General features: G+C 34.7%; 2 non-coding genes across 2 annotated transcripts; both read right to left on the bottom strand.

The window, feature by feature from the left end:
• Nucleotides 1–945: 945 nt before the first annotated feature.
• TRNAG-UCC (transfer RNA glycine (anticodon UCC)) lies at nucleotides 946–1017 on the bottom strand. The gene has a single exon. It is a non-coding gene; the product is annotated as a tRNA-Gly (tRNA).
• Nucleotides 1018–11904: 10887 nt separating this feature from the next.
• On the bottom strand, nucleotides 11905–11977 carry TRNAW-CCA (transfer RNA tryptophan (anticodon CCA)). Its single transcript has one exon. It is a non-coding gene; the product is annotated as a tRNA-Trp (tRNA).
• Nucleotides 11978–20772: the final 8795 nt, after the last annotated feature.

Consider the following 20772-nt stretch of genomic DNA (forward strand, 5'->3'; position numbering starts at 1 on the left):
ACTCTGTCCATATCCCATAAGTGCTACACATACCAACAAAGCTTCCCATTTGTTGAAAGGGCATTTCTTGGTCAGTGTATTCCTGATTTCTTCAAAACAAGAAACATTCTCTAAGGAGCTTATGATCTTAAAAAATGAAAAGAATACACAAGAAAAATCATGCGTTGGCCAGTGCTACACATACCAACAAAGCTTCCCGTTTTTTGAAAGGGCATTTCTTGGTCAGTGTATTCCTAATTCCTTCAAAACAAGAAAAATTCTCAAAGGAGCTTATGCTCACCACTATACCACCAACGCTTCCCAGTTTTCAAAAGGGCATTTGTTAGTCAAATCTGTAAGCCACAACACCTGATTGTATGATTTCAATGCTCTACACTGTTAATCCATTAATTGACTGCAATGCACTTCTTTTGATGATGGAAAATATTAATACAATGCACAAATTAGGTTCAAAATGCAAATGAATAAATAAACATGATGTACACTGAAGTCCACTTTTTGGCACTTTTGGAAAAGAGAATTTGAATCAAATGTTAAAGCAGATAATAGGAAAATATATTTAATAGCCTAATTTACATAAGACTATTCAGAGTTGGATATTTTTAAGATGCCATAAATCTAGTATTCTCTGAATGACAAAGCCATGACTCTGTCCATATCCCATAAGTGCTACACATACCAAGAAAGCTTCCCATTTGTTGAAAGGGCATTTCTTGGTCAGTGTATTCCTGATTTCTTCAAAACAAGAAACATTCTCTAAGGAGCTTATGATCTTAAAAAATGAAAAGAATACACAAGAAAAATCATGCGTTGGCCAGTGCTACACATACCAACAAAGCTTCCCGTTTTTTGAAAGGGCATTTCTTGGTCAGTGTATTCCTAATTCCTTCAAAACAAGAATAATTCTCTAAGGAGTTTATGATCTTAAAAATTGAATACAAACTATGCGTTGGCCGGGAATCGAACCCGGGTCAACTGCTTGGAAGGCAGCTATGCTCACCACTATACCACCAATGCTTCCCTGTTTTCAAAAGGGCATTTGTTAGTCAAATCTGTAAGCCACAAGACCTGATTGTATGATTTCAATGCTCTACACTGTTAATCCATTAATTGACTGCAATGCACTTCTTTTGATGATGGAAAATATTAATGCAATGCACAAATTAGGTTAAAAATGCAAATGAATAAATAAACATGATGTACACTGAAGTCCACTTTTTGGCACTTTTGGAAAAGAGAATTTGAATCACATGCTAAAGCAGATAATAGGAAAATATATTTAATAGCCTAATTTACATAAGACTATTCAGAGCTGGATATTTTTAAGATGCCATAAATCTAATATTCTCTGAATGACAAAGCCATGACTCTGTCCATATCCCATAAGTGCTACACATACCAACAAAGCTTCCCATTTGTTGAAAGGGCATTTCTTGGACAGTGTATTCCTGATTTCTTCAAAACAAGAAACATTCTCTAAGGAGCTTATGATCTGAAAAAATGAAAAGAATACACAAGAAAAATCATGCGTTGGCCAGTGCTACACATACCAACAAAGCTTCCCGTTTTTTGAAAGGGCATTTCTTGGTCAGTGTATTCCTAATTCCTTCAAAACAAGAAAAATTCTCAAAGGAGCTTATGCTCACCACTATACCACCAACGCTTCCCGGTTTTCAAAAGGGCATTTGTTAGTCAAATCTGTAAGCCACAACACCTGATTGTATGATTTCAATGCTCTACACTGTTAATCCATTAATTGACTGCAATGCACTTCTTTTGATGATGGAAAATATTAATACAATGCACACATTAGGTTCAAAATGCAAATGAATAAATAAACATGATGTACACTGAAGTCCACTTTTTGGCACTTTTGGAAAAGAGAATTTGAATCACATGTTAAAGCAGATAATAGGAAAATATATTTAATAGCCTAATTTACATAAGACTATTCAGAGTTGGATATTTTTAAGATGCCTTAAATCTAGTATTCTGTTAATGACAAAGCCATGACTCTGTCCATACCCCATAAGTGCTACACATACCAAGAAAGCTTACCATTTGTTGAAAGGGCATTTCTTGGTCAGTGTATTCCTGATTTCTTCAAAACAAGAAACATTCTCTAAGGAGCTTATGATCTTAAAAAATGAAAAGAATACACAAGAAAAATCATGCGTTGGCCAGTGCTACACATACCAACAAAGCTTCCCGTTTTTGGAAAAGGCATTTCTTGGTCAGTGTATTCCTAATTCCTTCAAAACAAAAATAATTCTCTAAGGAGTTTATGATCTTAAAAATTGAATACAAACTATGCGTTGGCCGGGAATTGAACCCGGGTCATGTTTGGAAGGCAGCTATGCTCACCACTATACCACCAACGCTTCCCAGTTTTCAAAAGGGCATTTGTTAGTCAAATCTGTAAGCCACAACACCTGATTGTATGATTTCAATGCGCTACACTGTTAATCCATTTATTGACTGCAATGCACTTCTTTTGATGATGGAAAATATTAATACAATGCAGAAATTAGGTTAAAAATGCAAATGAATAAATACATGATGTACACTGAAGTCCTCTTTTTAGCACTTTTGGAAAAGAGAATTTGAATCACATGCTAAAGCAGATAATAAGAAAATATATTTAATAGCCTAATTTACATAAGACTATTCAGAACTGGATATTTTTAAGATGCCATAAATCTAGTATTCTCTGAATGACAAAGCCATGACTCTGTCCATATCCCATAAGTGCTACACATACCAACAAAGCTTCCCATTTGTTGAAAGGGCATTTCTTGGACAGTGTATTCCTGATTTCTTCAAAACAAGAAACATTCTCTAAGGAGCTTATGATCTTAAAAAATGAAAAGAATACACAAGAAAAATCATGCGTTGGCCAGTGCTACACATACCAACAAAGCTTCCCATTTTTTGAAAGGGCATTTCTTGGTCAGTGTATTCCTAATTCCTTCAAAACAAGAAAAATTCTCAAAGGAGCTTATGCTCACCACTATACCACCAACGCTTCCCGGTTTTCAAAAGGGCATTTTTTTAGTCAAATATGTAAGCCACAACACCTGATTGTATGATTTCAATGCTCTACACTGTTAATCCATTAATTGACTGCAATGCACTTCTTTTGATGATGGAAAATATTAATACAATGCACAAATTAGGTTCAAAATGCAAATGAATAAATAAACATGATGTACACTGAAGTCCACTTTTTGGCACTTTTGGAAAAGAGAATTTGAATCACATGCTAAAGCAGATAATAGGAAAATATATTTAATAGCCTAATTTACATAAGACTATTCAGAGCTGGATATTTTTAAGATGCCATAAATCTAATATTCTCTGAATGACAAAGCCATGACTCTGTCCATATCCCATAAGTGCTACACATACCAACAAAGCTTCCCATTTGTTGAAAGGGCATTTCTTGGTCAGTGTATTCCTGATTTCTTCAAAACAAGAAACATTCTCTAAGGAGCTTATGATCTTAAAAAATGAAAAGAATACACAAGAAAAATCATGCGTTGGCCAGTGCTACACATACCAACAAAGCTTCCCGTTTTTTGAAAGGGCATTTCTTGGTCAGTGTATTCCTAATTCCTTCAAAACAAGAAAAATTCTCAAAGGAGCTTATGCTCACCACTATACCACCAACGCTTCCCAGTTTTCAAAAGGGCATTTGTTAGTCAAATCTGTAAGCCACAACACCTGATTGTATGATTTCAATGCTCTACACTGTTAATCCATTAATTGACTGCAATGCACTTCTTTTGATGATGGAAAATATTAATACAATGCACAAATTAGGTTCAAAATGCAAATGAATAAATAAACATGATGTACACTGAAGTCCACTTTTTGGCACTTTTGGAAAAGAGAATTTGAATCAAATGTTAAAGCAGATAATAGGAAAATATATTTAATAGCCTAATTTACATAAGACTATTCAGAGTTGGATATTTTTAAGATGCCATAAATCTAGTATTCTCTGAATGACAAAGCCATGACTCTGTCCATATCCCATAAGTGCTACACATACCAAGAAAGCTTCCCATTTGTTGAAAGGGCATTTCTTGGTCAGTGTATTCCTGATTTCTTCAAAACAAGAAACATTCTCTAAGGAGCTTATGATCTTAAAAAATGAAAAGAATACACAAGAAAAATCATGCGTTGGCCAGTGCTACACATACCAACAAAGCTTCCCGTTTTTTGAAAGGGCATTTCTTGGTCAGTGTATTCCTAATTCCTTCAAAACAAGAATAATTCTCTAAGGAGTTTATGATCTTAAAAATTGAATACAAACTATGCGTTGGCCGGAAATCGAACCCGGGTCAACTGCTTGGAAGGCAGCTATGCTCACCACTATACCACCAATGCTTCCCTGTTTTCAAAAGGGCATTTGTTAGTCAAATCTGTAAGCCACAAGACCTGATTGTATGATTTCAATGCTCTACACTGTTAATCCATTAATTGACTGCAATGCACTTCTTTTGATGATGGAAAATATTAATGCAATGCACAAATTAGGTTAAAAATGCAAATGAATAAATAAACATGATGTACACTGAAGTCCACTTTTTGGCACTTTTGGAAAAGAGAATTTGAATCACATGCTAAAGCAGATAATAGGAAAATATATTTAATAGCCTAATTTACATAAGACTATTCAGAGCTGGATATTTTTAAGATGCCATAAATCTAATATTCTCTGAATGACAAAGCCATGACTCTGTCCATATCCCATAAGTGCTACACATACCAACAAAGCTTCCCATTTGTTGAAAGGGCATTTCTTGGACAGTGTATTCCTGATTTCTTCAAAACAAGAAACATTCTCTAAGGAGCTTATGATCTGAAAAAATGAAAAGAATACACAAGAAAAATCATGCGTTGGCCAGTGCTACACATACCAACAAAGCTTCCCGTTTTTTGAAAGGGCATTTCTTGGTCAGTGTATTCCTAATTCCTTCAAAACAAGAAAAATTCTCAAAGGAGCTTATGCTCACCACTATACCACCAACGCTTCCCGGTTTTCAAAAGGGCATTTGTTAGTCAAATCTGTAAGCCACAACACCTGATTGTATGATTTCAATGCTCTACACTGTTAATCCATTAATTGACTGCAATGCACTTCTTTTGATGATGGAAAATATTAATACAATGCACACATTAGGTTAAAAATGCAAATGAATAAATAAACATGATGTACACTGAAGTCCACTTTTTGGCACTTTTGGAAAAGAGAATTTGAATCACATGTTAAAGCAGATAATAGGAAAATATATTTAATAGCCTAATTTACATAAGACTATTCAGAGCTGGATATTTTTAAGATGCCATTAATCTAGTATTCTCTGAATGACAAAGCCATGACTCTGTCCATATCCCATAAGTGCTACACATACCAACAAAGCTTCCCATTTGTTGAAAGGGCATTTCTTGGTCAGTGTATTCCTGATTTCTTCAAAACAAGAAACATTCTCTAAGGAGCTTATGATCTTAAAAAATGAAAAGAATACACAAGAAAAATCATGCGTTGGCCAGTGCTACACATACCAACAAAGCTTCCCGTTTTTTGAAAGGGCATTTCTTGGTCAGTGTATTCCTAATTCCTTCAAAACAAGAAAAATTCTCAAAGGAGCTTATGCTCACCACTATACCACCAACGCTTCCCAGTTTTCAAAAGGGCATTTGTTAGTCAAATCTGTAAGCCACAACACCTGATTGTATGATTTCAATGCTCTACACTGTTAATCCATTAATTGACTGCAATGCACTTCTTTTGATGATGGAAAATATTAATACAATGCACAAATTAGGTTAAAAATGCAAATGAATAAATAAACATGATGTACACTGAAGTCCACTTTTTGGCACTTTTGGAAAAGAGAATTTGAATCACATGCTAAAGCAGATAATAGGAAAATATATTTAAAAGCCTAATTTACATAAGACTATTCAGAGCTGGATATTTTTAAGATGCCATAAATCTAGTATTCTCTGAATGACAAAGCCATGACTCTGTCCATATCCCATAAGTGCTACACATACCAACAAAGCTTCCCATTTGTTGAAAGGGCATTTCTTGGTCAGTGTATTCCTGATTTCTTCAAAACAAGAAACATTCTCTAAGGAGCTTATGATCTTAAAAAATGAAAAGAATACACAAGAAAAATCATGCGTTGGCCAGTGCTACACATACCAACAAAGCTTCCCGTTTTTTGAAAGGGCATTTCTTGGTCAGTGTATTCCTAATTCCTTCAAAACAAGAATAATTCTCTAAGGAGTTTATGATCTTAAAAATTGAATACAAACTATGCGTTGGCCAGGAATTGAACACGGGTCATGCTTGGAAGGCAGCTATGCTCACCACTATACCACCAACGCTTCCCAGTTTTCAAAAGGGCATTTGTTAGTCAAATCTGTAAGCCACAACACCTGATTGTATGATTTCAATGCGCTACACTGTTAATCCATTAACTGACTGCAATGCACTTCTTTTGATGATGGAAAATATTAATACAATGCACAAATTAGGTTAAAAATGCAAATGAATAAATACATGATGTACACTGAAGTCCACTTTTTAGCACTTTTGGAAAAGAGAATTTGAATCACATGCTAAAGCAGATAATAGGAATATATATTTAATAGCCTAATTTACATAAGACTATTCAGAGCTGGATATTTTTAAGATGCCATAAATCTAGTATTCTCTGAATGACAAAGCCATGACTCTGTCCATATCCCATAAGTGCTACACATACCAACAAAGCTTCCCATTTGTTGAAAGGGCATTTCTTGGACAGTGTATTCCTGATTTCTTCAAAACAAGAAACATTCTCTAAGGAGCTTATGATCTTAAAAAATGAAAAGAATACACAAGAAAAATCATGCGTTGGCCAGTGCTACACATACCAACAAAGCTTCCCGTTTTTTGAAAGGGCATTTCTTGGTCAGTGTATTCCTAATTCCTTCAAAACAAGAAAAATTCTCAAAGGAGCTTATGCTCACCACTATACCACCAACGCTTCCCGGTTTTCAAAAGGGCATTTGTTAGTCAAATCTGTAAGCCACAACACCTGATTGTATGATTTCAATGCTCTACACTGTTAATCCATTAATTGACTGCAATGCGCTTCTTTTGATGATGGAAAATATTAATACAATGCACAAATTAGGTTAAAAATGCAAATGAATAAATAAACATGATGTACACTGAAGTCCACTTTTTGGCACTTTTGGAAAAGAGAATTTGAATCAAATGTTAAAGCAGATAATAGGAAAATATATTTAATAGCCTAATTTACATAAGACTATTCAGAGTTGGATATTTTTAAGATGCCATAAATCTAGAATTCTGTGAATGACAAAGCCATGACTCTGTCCATACCCAATAAGTGCTACACATACCAGGAAAGCTTCCCGTTTTTTGAAAAGGCATTTCTTGGTCAGTGTATTCCTAATTCCTTCAAAACAAGAAAAATTCTCAAAGGAGTTTATAATCTTAAAAAATGAATAGAATACAAAATATGCGTTGACCAGGAATCGAACCCGGGTCAACTGCTTTGGAAGACAGCTATGCTCACCACTATACCACCAATGCTTCCCGGTTTTCAAAAGGGCATTTGTTAGTCAAATCTGTAAGCCACAACACCTGATTGTATGATTTCAATGCGCTACACTGTTATTCCATTAATTTACTGCAATGCACTTCTTTTGATGATGGAAAATATTAATACAATGCACAAATTAGGTTAAAAATGCAAATGAATAAATAAACATGATGTACACTGAAGTCCACTTTTTGGCACTTTTGGAAAAGAGAATTTGAATCACATGCTAAAGCAGATAATAGGAAAATATATTTATTAGCCTAATTTAAATAAGACTATTCAGAGCTGGATATTTTTAAGATGCCATAAATCTAGTATTCTCTGAATGACAAAGCCATGACTCTGTCCATATCCCATAAGTGCTACACATACCAACAAAGCTTCCCATTTTTTAAAAGGGCATTTCTTGGACAGTGTATTCCTGATTTCTTCAAAACAAGAAACATTCTCTAAGGAGCTTATGATCTTAAAAAATGAAAAGAATACACAAGAAAAATCATGCGTTGGCCAGTGCTACACATACCAACAAAGCTTCCCATTTTTTGAAAAGGCATTTCTTGGTCAGTGTATTCCTAATTCCTTCAAAAGAAGAAAAATTCTCAAAGGAGCTTATAATCTTAAAAAATGAATAGAATACAATCTATGCGTTGGCCAGGAATCGAACCCGGGTCAACTGCTTTGGAAGACAGCTATGCTCACCACTATACCACCAATGCTTCCCGGTTTTCAAAAGGGCATTTGTTAGTCAAATCTGTAAGCCACAACACCTGATTGTATGATTTCAATGCGCTACACTGTTAATCCATTAATTGACTGCAATGCACTTCTTTTGATGATGGAAAATATTAATACAATGCACAAATTAGGTTAAAAATGCAAATGAATAAATAAACATGATGTACACTGAAGTCCGCTTTTTGGCACTTTTGGAAAAGAGAATTTGAATCACATGCTAAAGCAGATAATAGGAAAATATATTTAATAGCCTAATTTACATAAGACTATTCAGAGCTGGATATTTTTAAGATGCCATAAATCTAGTATTCTCTGAATGACAAAGCCATGACTCTGTCCATATCCCATAAGTGCTACACATACCAACAAAGCTTCCCATTTGTTGAAAGGGCATTTCTTGGTCAGTGTATTCCTGATTTCTTCAAAACAAGAAACATTCTCTAAGGAGCTTATGATCTTAAAAAATGAAAAGAATACACAAGAAAAATCATGCGTTGGCCAGTGCTACACATACCAACAAAGCTTCCCGTTTTTTGAAAAGGCATTTCTTGGTTAGTGTATTCCTAATTCCTTCAAAACAAGAAAAATTCTCAAAGGAGCTTATAATCTTAAAAAATGAATAGAATACAATCTATGCGTTGGCCAGGAATCGAACCCGGGTCAACTGCTTTGGAAGACAGCTATGCTCACCACTATACCACCAATGCTTCCCGGTTTTCAAAAGGGCATTTGTTAGTCAAATCTGTAAGCCACAACACCTGATTGTATGATTTCAATGCGCTACACTGTTATTCCATTAATTGACTGCAATGCACTTCTTTTGATGATGGAAAATATTAATACAATGCACAAATTAGGTTAAAAATGCAAATGAATAAATAAACATGATGTACACTGAAGTCCACTTTTTGGCACTTTTGGAAAAGAGAATTTGAATCACATGCTAAAGCAGATAATAGGAAAATATATTTATTAGCCTAATTTAAATAAGACTATTCAGAGCTGGATATTTTTAAGATGCCATAAATCTAGTATTCTCTGAATGACAAAGCCATGACTCTGTCCATATCCCATAAGTGCTACACATACCAACAAAGCTTCCCATTTTTTAAAAGGGCATTTCTTGGACAGTGTATTCCTGATTTCTTCAAAACAAGAAACATTCTCTAAGGAGCTTATGATCTTAAAAAATGAAAAGAATACACAAGAAAAATCATGCGTTGGCCAGTGCTACACATACCAACAAAGCTTCCCGTTTTTTGAAAAGGCATTTCTTGGTCAGTGTATTCCTAATTCCTTCAAAAGAAGAAAAATTCTCAAAGGAGCTTATAATCTTAAAAAATGAATAGAATACAATCTATGCGTTGGCCAGGAATCGAACCCGGGTCAACTGCTTTGGAAGACAGCTATGCTCACCACTATACCACCAATGCTTCCCGGTTTTCAAAAGGGCATTTGTTAGTCAAATCTGTAAGCCACAACACCTGATTGTATGATTTCAATGCGCTACACTGTTAATCCATTAATTGACTGCAATGCACTTCTTTTGATGATGGAAAATATTAATACAATGCACAAATTAGGTTAAAAATGCAAATGAATAAATAAACATGATGTACACTGAAGTCCGCTTTTTGGCACTTTTGGAAAAGAGAATTTGAATCACATGCTAAAGCAGATAATAGGAAAATATATTTAATAGCCTAATTTACATAAGACTATTCAGAGCTGGATATTTTTAAGATGCCATAAATCTAGTATTCTCTGAATGACAAAGCCATGACTCTGTCCATATCCCATAAGTGCTACACATACCAACAAAGCTTCCCATTTGTTGAAAGGGCATTTCTTGGTCAGTGTATTCCTGATTTCTTCAAAACAAGAAACATTCTCTAAGGAGCTTATGATCTTAAAAAATGAAAAGAATACACAAGAAAAATCATGCGTTGGCCAGTGCTACACATACCAACAAAGCTTCCCGTTTTTTGAAAAGGCATTTCTTGGTTAGTGTATTCCTAATTCCTTCAAAACAAGAAAAATTCTCAAAGGAGCTTATAATCTTAAAAAATGAATAGAATACAATCTATGCGTTGGCCAGGAATCGAACCCGGGTCAACTGCTTTGGAAGACAGCTATGCTCACCACTATACCACCAATGCTTCCCGGTTTTCAAAAGGGCATTTGTTAGTCAAATCTGTAAGCCACAACACCTGATTGTATGATTTCAATGCGCTACACTGTTAATCCATTAATTGACTGCAATGCACTTCTTTTGATGATGGAAAATATTAATACAATGCACAAATTAGGTTAAAAATGCAAATGAATAAATAAACATGATGTACACTGAAGTCCACTTTTTGGCACTTTTGGAAAAGAGAATTTGAATCACATGCTAAAGCAGATAATAGGAAAATATATTTATTAGCCTAATTTAAATAAGACTATTCAGAGCTGGATATTTTTAAGATGCCATAAATCTAGTATTCTCTGAATGACAAAGCCATGACTCTGTCCATATCCCATAAGTGCTACACATACCAACAAAGCTTCCCATTTTTTAAAAGGGCATTTCTTGGACAGTGTATTCCTGATTTCTTCAAAACAAGAAACATTCTCTAAGGAGCTTATGATCTTAAAAAATGAAAAGAATACACAAGAAAAATCATGCATTGGCCAGTGCTACACATACCAACACAGCTTCCCGTTTTTTGAAAAGGCATTTCTTGGTCAGTGTATTCCTAATTCCTTCAAAAGAAGAAAAATTCTCAAAGGAGCTTATAATCTTAAAAAATGAATAGAATACAATCTATGCGTTGGCCAGGAATCGAACCCGGGTCAACTGCTTTGGAAGACAGCTATGCTCACCACTATACCACCAATGCTTCCCGGTTTTCAAAAGGGCATTTGTTAGTCAAATCTGTAAGCCACAACACCTGATTGTATGATTTCAATGCGCTACACTGTTAATCCATTAATTGACTGCAATGCACTTCTTTTGATGATGGAAAATATTAATACAATGCACAAATTAGGTTATAAATGCAAATGAATAAATAAACATGATGTACACTGAAGTCCGCTTTTTGGCACTTTTGGAAAAGAGAATTTGAATCACATGCTAAAGCAGATAATAGGAAAATATATTTAATAGCCTAATTTACATAAGACTATTCAGAGCTGGATATTTTTAAGATGCCATAAATCTAGTATTCTCTGAATGACAAAGCCATGACTCTGTCCATATCCCATAAGTGCTACACATACCAACAAAGCTTCCCATTTGTTGAAAGGGCATTTCTTGGTCAGTGTATTCCTGATTTCTTCAAAACAAGAAACATTCTCTAAGGAGCTTATGATCTTAAAAAATGAAAAGAATACACAAGAAAAATCATGCGTTGGCCAGTGCTACACATACCAACAAAGCTTCCCGTTTTTTGAAAAGGCATTTCTTGGTTAGTGTATTCCTAATTCCTTCAAAACAAGAAAAATTCTCAAAGGAGCTTATAATCTTAAAAAATGAATAGAATACAATCTATGCATTGGCCAGGAATCGAACCCGGGTCAACTGCTTTGGAAGACAGCTATGCTCACCACTATACCACCAATGCTTCCCGGTTTTCAAAAGGGCATTTGTTAGTCAAATCTGTAAGCCACAACACCTGATTGTATGATTTCAATGCGCTACACTGTTAATCCATTAATTGACTGCAATGCACTTCTTTTGATGATGGAAAATATTAATACAATGCACAAATTAGGTTAAAAATGCAAATGAATAAATAAACATGATGTACACTGAAGTCCACTTTTTGGCACTTTTGGAAAAGAGAATTTGAATCACATGCTAAAGCAGATAATAGGAAAATATATTTATTAGCCTAATTTAAATAAGACTATTCAGAGCTGGATATTTTTAAGATGCCATAAATCTAGTATTCTCTGAATGACAAAGCCATGACTCTGTCCATATCCCATAAGTGCTACACATACCAACAAAGCTTCCCATTTTTTAAAAGGGCATTTCTTGGACAGTGTATTCCTGATTTCTTCAAAACAAGAAACATTCTCTAAGGAGCTTATGATCTTAAAAAATGAAAAGAATACACAAGAAAAATCATGCATTGGCCAGTGCTACACATACCAACACAGCTTCCCGTTTTTTGAAAAGGCATTTCTTGGTCAGTGTATTCCTAATTCCTTCAAAAGAAGAAAAATTCTCAAAGGAGCTTATAATCTTAAAAAATGAATAGAATACAATCTATGCGTTGGCCAGGAATCGAACCCGGGTCAACTGCTTTGGAAGACAGCTATGCTCACCACTATACCACCAATGCTTCCCGGTTTTCAAAAGGGCATTTGTTAGTCAAATCTGTAAGCCACAACACCTGATTGTATGATTTCAATGCGCTACACTGTTAATCCATTAATTGACTGCAATGCACTTCTTTTGATGATGGAAAATATTAATACAATGCACAAATTAGGTTAAAAATGCAAATGAATAAATAAACATGATGTACACTGAAGTCCGCTTTTTGGCACTTTTGGAAAAGAGAATTTGAATCACATGCTAAAGCAGATAATAGGAAAATATATTTAATAGCCTAATTTACATAAGACTATTCAGAGCTGGATATTTTTAAGATGCCATAAATCTAGTATTCTCTGAATGACAAAGCCATGACTCTGTCCATATCCCATAAGTGCTACACATACCAACAAAGCTTCCCATTTGTTGAAAGGGCATTTCTTGGTCAGTGTATTCCTGATTTCTTCAAAACAAGAAACATTCTCTAAGGAGCTTATGATCTTAAAAAATGAAAAGAATACACAAGAAAAATCATGCGTTGGCCAGTGCTACACATACCAACAAAGCTTCCCGTTTTTTGAAAAGGCATTTCTTGGTTAGTGTATTCCTAATTCCTTCAAAACAAGAAAAATTCTCAAAGGAGCTTATAATCTTAAAAAATGAATAGAATACAATCTATGCGTTGGCCAGGAATCGAACCCGGGTCAACTGCTTTGGAAGACAGCTATGCTCACCACTATACCACCAATGCTTCCCGGTTTTCAAAAGGGCATTTGTTAGTCAAATCTGTAAGCCACAACACCTGATTGTATGATTTCAATGCGCTACACTGTTAATCCATTAATTGACTGCAATGCACTTCTTTTGATGATGGAAAATATTAATACAATGCACAAATTAGGTTAAAAATGCAAATGAATAAATAAACATGATGTACACTGAAGTCCACTTTTTGGCACTTTTGGAAAAGAGAATTTGAATCACATGCTAAAGCAGATAATAGGAAAATATATTTATTAGCCTAATTTAAATAAGACTATTCAGAGCTGGATATTTTTAAGATGCCATAAATCTAGTATTCTCTGAATGACAAAGCCATGACTCTGTCCATATCCCATAAGTGCTACACATACCAACAAAGCTTCCCATTTTTTAAAAGGGCATTTCTTGGACAGTGTATTCCTGATTTCTTCAAAACAAGAAACATTCTCTAAGGAGCTTATGATCTTAAAAAATGAAAAGAATACACAAGAAAAATCATGCATTGGCCAGTGCTACACATACCAACACAGCTTCCCGTTTTTTGAAAAGGCATTTCTTGGTCAGTGTATTCCTAATTCCTTCAAAAGAAGAAAAATTCTCAAAGGAGCTTATAATCTTAAAAAATGAATAGAATACAATCTATGCGTTGGCCAGGAATCGAACCCGGGTCAACTGCTTTGGAAGACAGCTATGCTCACCACTATACCACCAATGCTTCCCGGTTTTCAAAAGGGCATTTGTTAGTCAAATCTGTAAGCCACAACACCTGATTGTATGATTTCAATGCGCTACACTGTTAATCCATTAATTGACTGCAATGCACTTCTTTTGATGATGGAAAATATTAATACAATGCACAAATTAGGTTAAAAATGCAAATGAATAAATAAACATGATGTACACTGAAGTCCGCTTTTTGGCACTTTTGGAAAAGAGAATTTGAATCACATGCTAAAGCAGATAATAGGAAAATATATTTAATAGCCTAATTTACATAAGACTATTCAGAGCTGGATATTTTTAAGATGCCATAAATCTAGTATTCTCTGAATGACAAAGCCATGACTCTGTCCATATCCCATAAGTGCTACACATACCAACAAAGCTTCCCATTTGTTGAAAGGGCATTTCTTGGTCAGTGTATTCCTGATTTCTTCAAAACAAGAAACATTCTCTAAGGAGCTTATGATCTTAAAAAATGAAAAGAATACACAAGAAAAATCATGCGTTGGCCAGTGCTACACATACCAACAAAGCTTCCCGTTTTTTGAAAAGGCATTTCTTGGTTAGTGTATTCCTAATTCCTTCAAAACAAGAAAAATTCTCAAAGGAGCTTATAATCTTAAAAAATGAATAGAATACAATCTATGCGTTGGCCAGGAATCGAACCCGGGTCAACTGCTTTGGAAGACAGCTATGCTCACCACTATACCACCAATGCTTCCCGGTTTTCAAAAGGGCATTTGTTAGTCAAATCTGTAAGCCACAACACCTGATTGTATGATTTCAATGCGCTACACTGTTAATCCATTAATTGACTGCAATGCACTTCTTTTGATGATGGAAAATATTAATACAATGCACAAATTAGGTTAAAAATGCAAATGAATAAATAAACATGATGTACACTGAAGTCCACTTTTTGGCACTTTTGGAAAAGAGAATTTGAATCACATGCTAAAGCAGATAATAGGAAAATATATTTATTAGCCTAATTTAAATAAGACTATTCAGAGCTGGATATTTTTAAGATGCCATAAATCTAGTATTCTCTGAATGACAAAGCCATGACTCTGTCCATATCCCATAAGTGCTACACATACCAACAAAGCTTCCCATTTTTTAAAAGGGCATTTCTTGGACAGTGTATTCCTGATTTCTTCAAAACAAGAAACATTCTCTAAGGAGCTTATGATCTTAAAAAATGAAAAGAATACACAAGAAAAATCATGCATTGGCCAGTGCTACACATACCAACACAGCTTCCCGTTTTTTGAAAAGGCATTTCTTGGTCAGTGTATTCCTAATTCCTTCAAAAGAAGAAAAATTCTCAAAGGAGCTTATAATCTTAAAAAATGAATAGAATACAATCTATGCGTTGGCCAGGAATCGAACCCGGGTCAACTGCTTTGGAAGACAGCTATGCTCACCACTATACCACCAATGCTTCCCGGTTTTCAAAAGGGCATTTGTTAGTCAAATCTGTAAGCCACAACACCTGATTGTATGATTTCAATGCGCTACACTGTTAATCCATTAATTGACTGCAATGCACTTCTTTTGATGATGGAAAATATTAATACAATGCACAAATTAGGTTAAAAATGCAAATGAATAAATAAACATGATGTACACTGAAGTCCGCTTTTTGGCACTTTTGGAAAAGAGAATTTGAATCACATGCTAAAGCAGATAATAGGAAAATATATTTAATAGCCTAATTTACATAAGACTATTCAGAGCTGGATATTTTTAAGATGCCATAAATCTAGTATTCTCTGAATGACAAAGCCATGACTCTGTCCATATCCCATAAGTGCTACACATACCAACAAAGCTTCCCATTTGTTGAAAGGGCATTTCTTGGTCAGTGTATTCCTGATTTCTTCAAAACAAGAAACATTCTCTAAGGAGCTTATGATCTTAAAAAATGAAAAGAATACACAAGAAAAATCATGCGTTGGCCAGTGCTACACATACCAACAAAGCTTCCCGTTTTTTGAAAAGGCATTTCTTGGTTAGTGTATTCCTAATTCCTTCAAAACAAGAAAAATTCTCAAAGGAGCTTATAATCTTAAAAAATGAATAGAATACAATCTATGCGTTGGCCAGGAATCGAACCCGGGTCAACTGCTTTGGAAGACAGCTATGCTCACCACTATACCACCAATGCTTCCCGGTTTTCAAAAGGGCATTTGTTAGTCAAATCTGTAAGCCACAACACCTGATTGTATGATTTCAATGCGCTACACTGTTAATCCATTAATTGACTGCAATGCACTTCTTTTGATGATGGAAAATATTAATACAATGCACAAATTAGGTTAAAAATGCAAATGAATAAATAAACATGATGTACACTGAAGTCCACTTTTTGGCACTTTTGGAAAAGAGAATTTGAATCACATGCTAAAGCAGATAATAGGAAAATATATTTATTAGCCTAATTTAAATAAGACTATTCAGAGCTGGATATTTTTAAGATGCCATAAATCTAGTATTCTCTGAATGACAAAGCCATGACTCTGTCCATATCCCATAAGTGCTACACATACCAACAAAGCTTCCCATTTTTTAAAAGGGCATTTCTTGGACAGTGTATTCCTGATTTCTTCAAAACAAGAAACATTCTCTAAGGAGCTTATGATCTTAAAAAATGAAAAGAATACACAAGAAAAATCATGCATTGGCCAGTGCTACACATACCAACACAGCTTCCCGTTTTTTGAAAAGGCATTTCTTGGTCAGTGTATTCCTAATTCCTTCAAAAGAAGAAAAATTCTCAAAGGAGCTTATAATCTTAAAAAATGAATAGAATACAATCTATGCGTTGGCCAGGAATCGAACCCGGGTCAACTGCTTTGGAAGACAGCTATGCTCACCACTATACCACCAATGCTTCCCGGTTTTCAAAAGGGCATTTGTTAGTCAAATCTGTAAGCCACAACACCTGATTGTATGATTTCAATGCGCTACACTGTTAATCCATTAATTGACTGCAATGCACTTCTTTTGATGATGGAAAATATTAATACAATGCACAAATTAGGTTAAAAATGCAAATGAATAAATAAACATGATGTACACTGAAGTCCGCTTTTTGGCACTTTTGGAAAAGAGAATTTGAATCACATGCTAAAGCAGATAATAGGAAAATATATTTAATAGCCTAATTTACATAAGACTATTCAGAGCTGGATATTTTTAAGATGCCATAAATCTAGTATTCTCTGAATGACAAAGCCATGACTCTGTCCATATCCCATAAGTGCTACACATACCAACAAAGCTTCCCATTTGTTGAAAGGGCATTTCTTGGTCAGTGTATTCCTGATTTCTTCAAAACAAGAAACATTCTCTAAGGAGCTTATGATCTTAAAAAATGAAAAGAATACACAAGAAAAATCATGCGTTGGCCAGTGCTACACATACCAACAAAGCTTCCCGTTTTTTGAAAAGGCATTTCTTGGTTAGTGTATTCCTAATTCCTTCAAAACAAGAAAAATTCTCAAAGGAGCTTATAATCTTAAAAAATGAATAGAATACAATCTATGCGTTGGCCAGGAATCGAACCCGGGTCAACTGCTTTGGAAGACAGCTATGCTCACCACTATACCACCAATGCTTCCCGGTTTTCAAAAGGGCATTTGTTAGTCAAATCTGTAAGCCACAACACCTGATTGTATGATTTCAATGCGCTACACTGTTAATCCATTAATTGACTGCAATGCACTTCTTTTGATGATGGAAAATATTAATACAATGCACAAATTAGGTTAAAAATGCAAATGAATAAATAAACATGATGTACACTGAAGTCCACTTTTTGGCACTTTTGGAAAAGAGAATTTGAATCACATGCTAAAGCAGATAATAGGAAAATATATTTATTAGCCTAATTTAAATAAGACTATTCAGAGCTGGATATTTTTAAGATGCCATAAATCTAGTATTCTCTGAATGACAAAGCCATGACTCTGTCCATATCCCATAAGTGCTACACATACCAACAAAGCTTCCCATTTTTTAAAAGGGCATTTCTTGGACAGTGTATTCCTGATTTCTTCAAAACAAGAAACATTCTCTAAGGAGCTTATGATCTTAAAAAATGAAAAGAATACACAAGAAAAATCATGCATTGGCCAGTGCTACACATACCAACACAGCTTCCCGTTTTTTGAAAAGGCATTTCTTGGTCAGTGTATTCCTAATTCCTTCAAAAGCAGAAAAATTCTCAAAGGAGCTTATAATCTTAAAAAATGAATAGAATACAATCTATGCGTTGGCCAGGAATCGAACCCGGGTCAACTGCTTTGGAAGACAGCTATGCTCACCACTATACCACCAATGCTTCCCGGTTTTCAAAAGGGCATTTGTTAGTCAAATCTGTAAGCCACAACACCTGATTGTATGATTTCAATGCGCTACACTGTTAATCCATTAATTGACTGCAATGCACTTCTTTTGATGATGGAAAATATTAATACAATGCACAAATTAGGTTAAAAATGCAAATGAATAAATAAACATGATGTACACTGAAGTCCGCTTTTTGGCACTTTTGGAAAAGAGAATTTGAATCACATGCTAAAGCAGATAATAGGAAAATATATTTAATAGCCTAATTTACATAAGACTATTCAGAGCTGGATATTTTTAAGATGCCATAAATCTAGTATTCTCTGAATGACAAAGCCATGACTCTGTCCATATCCCATAAGTGCTACACATACCAACAAAGCTTCCCATTTGTTGAAAGGGCATTTCTTGGTCAGTGTATTCCTGATTTCTTCTAAACAAGAAACATTCTCTAAGGAGCTTATGATCTTAAAAAATGAAAAGAATACACAAGAAAAATCATGCATTGGCCAGTGCTACACATACCAACAAAGCTTCCCGTTTTTTGAAAAGGCATTTCTTGGTCAGTGTATTCCTAATTCCTTCAAAACAAGAAAAATTCTCAAAGGAGCTTATAATCTTAAAAAATGAATAGAATACAATCTATGCGTTGGCCAGGAATCGAACCCGGGTCAACTGCTTTGGAAGACAGCTATGCTCACCACTATACCACCAATGCTTCCCGGTTTTCAAAAGGGCATTTGTTAGTCAAATCTGTAAGCCACAACACCTGATTGTATGATTTCAATGCGCTACACTGTTAATCCATTAATTGACTGCAATGCACTTCTTTTGATGATGAAAAATATTAATACAATGCACAAATTAGGTTAAAAATGCAAATGAATAAATAAACATGATGTACACTGAAGTCCGCTTTTTGGCACTTTTGGAAAAGAGAATTTGAATCACATGCTAAAGCAGATAATAGGAAAATATATTTAATAGCCTAATTTACATAAGACTATTCAGAGTTGGATTTTTTCAAGATGCCATAAATCTAGTATTCTCTGAATGACAAAGCCATGACTCTGTCCATATCCCATAAGTGCTACACATACCAACAAAGCTTCCCATTTGTTGAAAGGGCATTTCTTGGACAGTGTATTCCTGATTTCTTCAAAACAAGAAACATTCTCTAAGGAGCTTATGATCTTAAAAAATGAAAAGAATACACAAGAAAAATCATGCGTTGGCCAGTGCTACACATACCAACAAAGCTTCCCGTTTTTTGAAAGGGCATTTCTTGGTCAGTGTATTCCTAATTCCTTCAAAACAAGAAAAATTCTCAAAGGAGCTTATGCTCACCACTATACCACCAACGCTTCCCGGTTTTCAAAAGGGCATTTGTTAGTCAAATCTGTAAGCCACAACACCTGATTGTATGATTTCAATGCTCTACACTGTTAATCCATTAATTGACTGCAATGCGATTCTTTTGATGATGGAAAATATTAATACAATGCACAAATTAGGTTCAAAATGCAAATGAATAATTAAACATGATGTACACTGAAGTCCACTTTTTGGCACTTTTGGAAAAGAGAATTTGAATCACATGTTAAAGCAGATAATAGGAAAATATATTTAATAGCCTAATTTACATAAGACTATTCAGAGCTGGATATTTTTAAGATGCCATAAATCTAGTATTCTCTGAATGACAAAGCCATGACTCTGTCCATATCCCATAAGTGCTACACATACCAACAAAGCTTCCCATTTGTTGAAAGGGCATTTCTTGGTCAGTGTATTCCTGATTTCTTCAAAACAAGAAACATTCTCTAAGGAGCTTATGATCTTAAAAAATGAAAAGAATACACAAGAAAAATCATGCGTTGGCCAGTGCTACACATACCAACAAAGCTTCCCGTTTTTTCAAAAGGCATTTCTTGGTCAGTGTATTCCTAATTCCTTCAAAACAAGAAAAATTCTCAAAGGATCTTATAATCTTAAAAAATGAATAGAATACAAACTATGCGTTGGCCAGGAATCGAACCCGGGTCAACTGCTTTGGAAGACAGCTATGCTCACCACTATACCACCAATGCTTCCTGGTTTTCAAAAGGGCATTTGTTAGTCAAATCTGTAAGCCACAACACCTGATTGTATGATTTCAATGCGCTACACTGTTAATCCATTAATTGACTGCAATGCACTTCTTTTGATGATGGAAAATATTAATACAATGCACAAATTAGGTTAAAAATGCAA

Source organism: Taudactylus pleione, unplaced genomic scaffold (assembly GCF_031769625.1).
Source record: "Taudactylus pleione unplaced genomic scaffold, aTauple2 ptg000050l, whole genome shotgun sequence".
Taxonomy (NCBI): domain Eukaryota; kingdom Metazoa; phylum Chordata; class Amphibia; order Anura; family Myobatrachidae; genus Taudactylus; species Taudactylus pleione.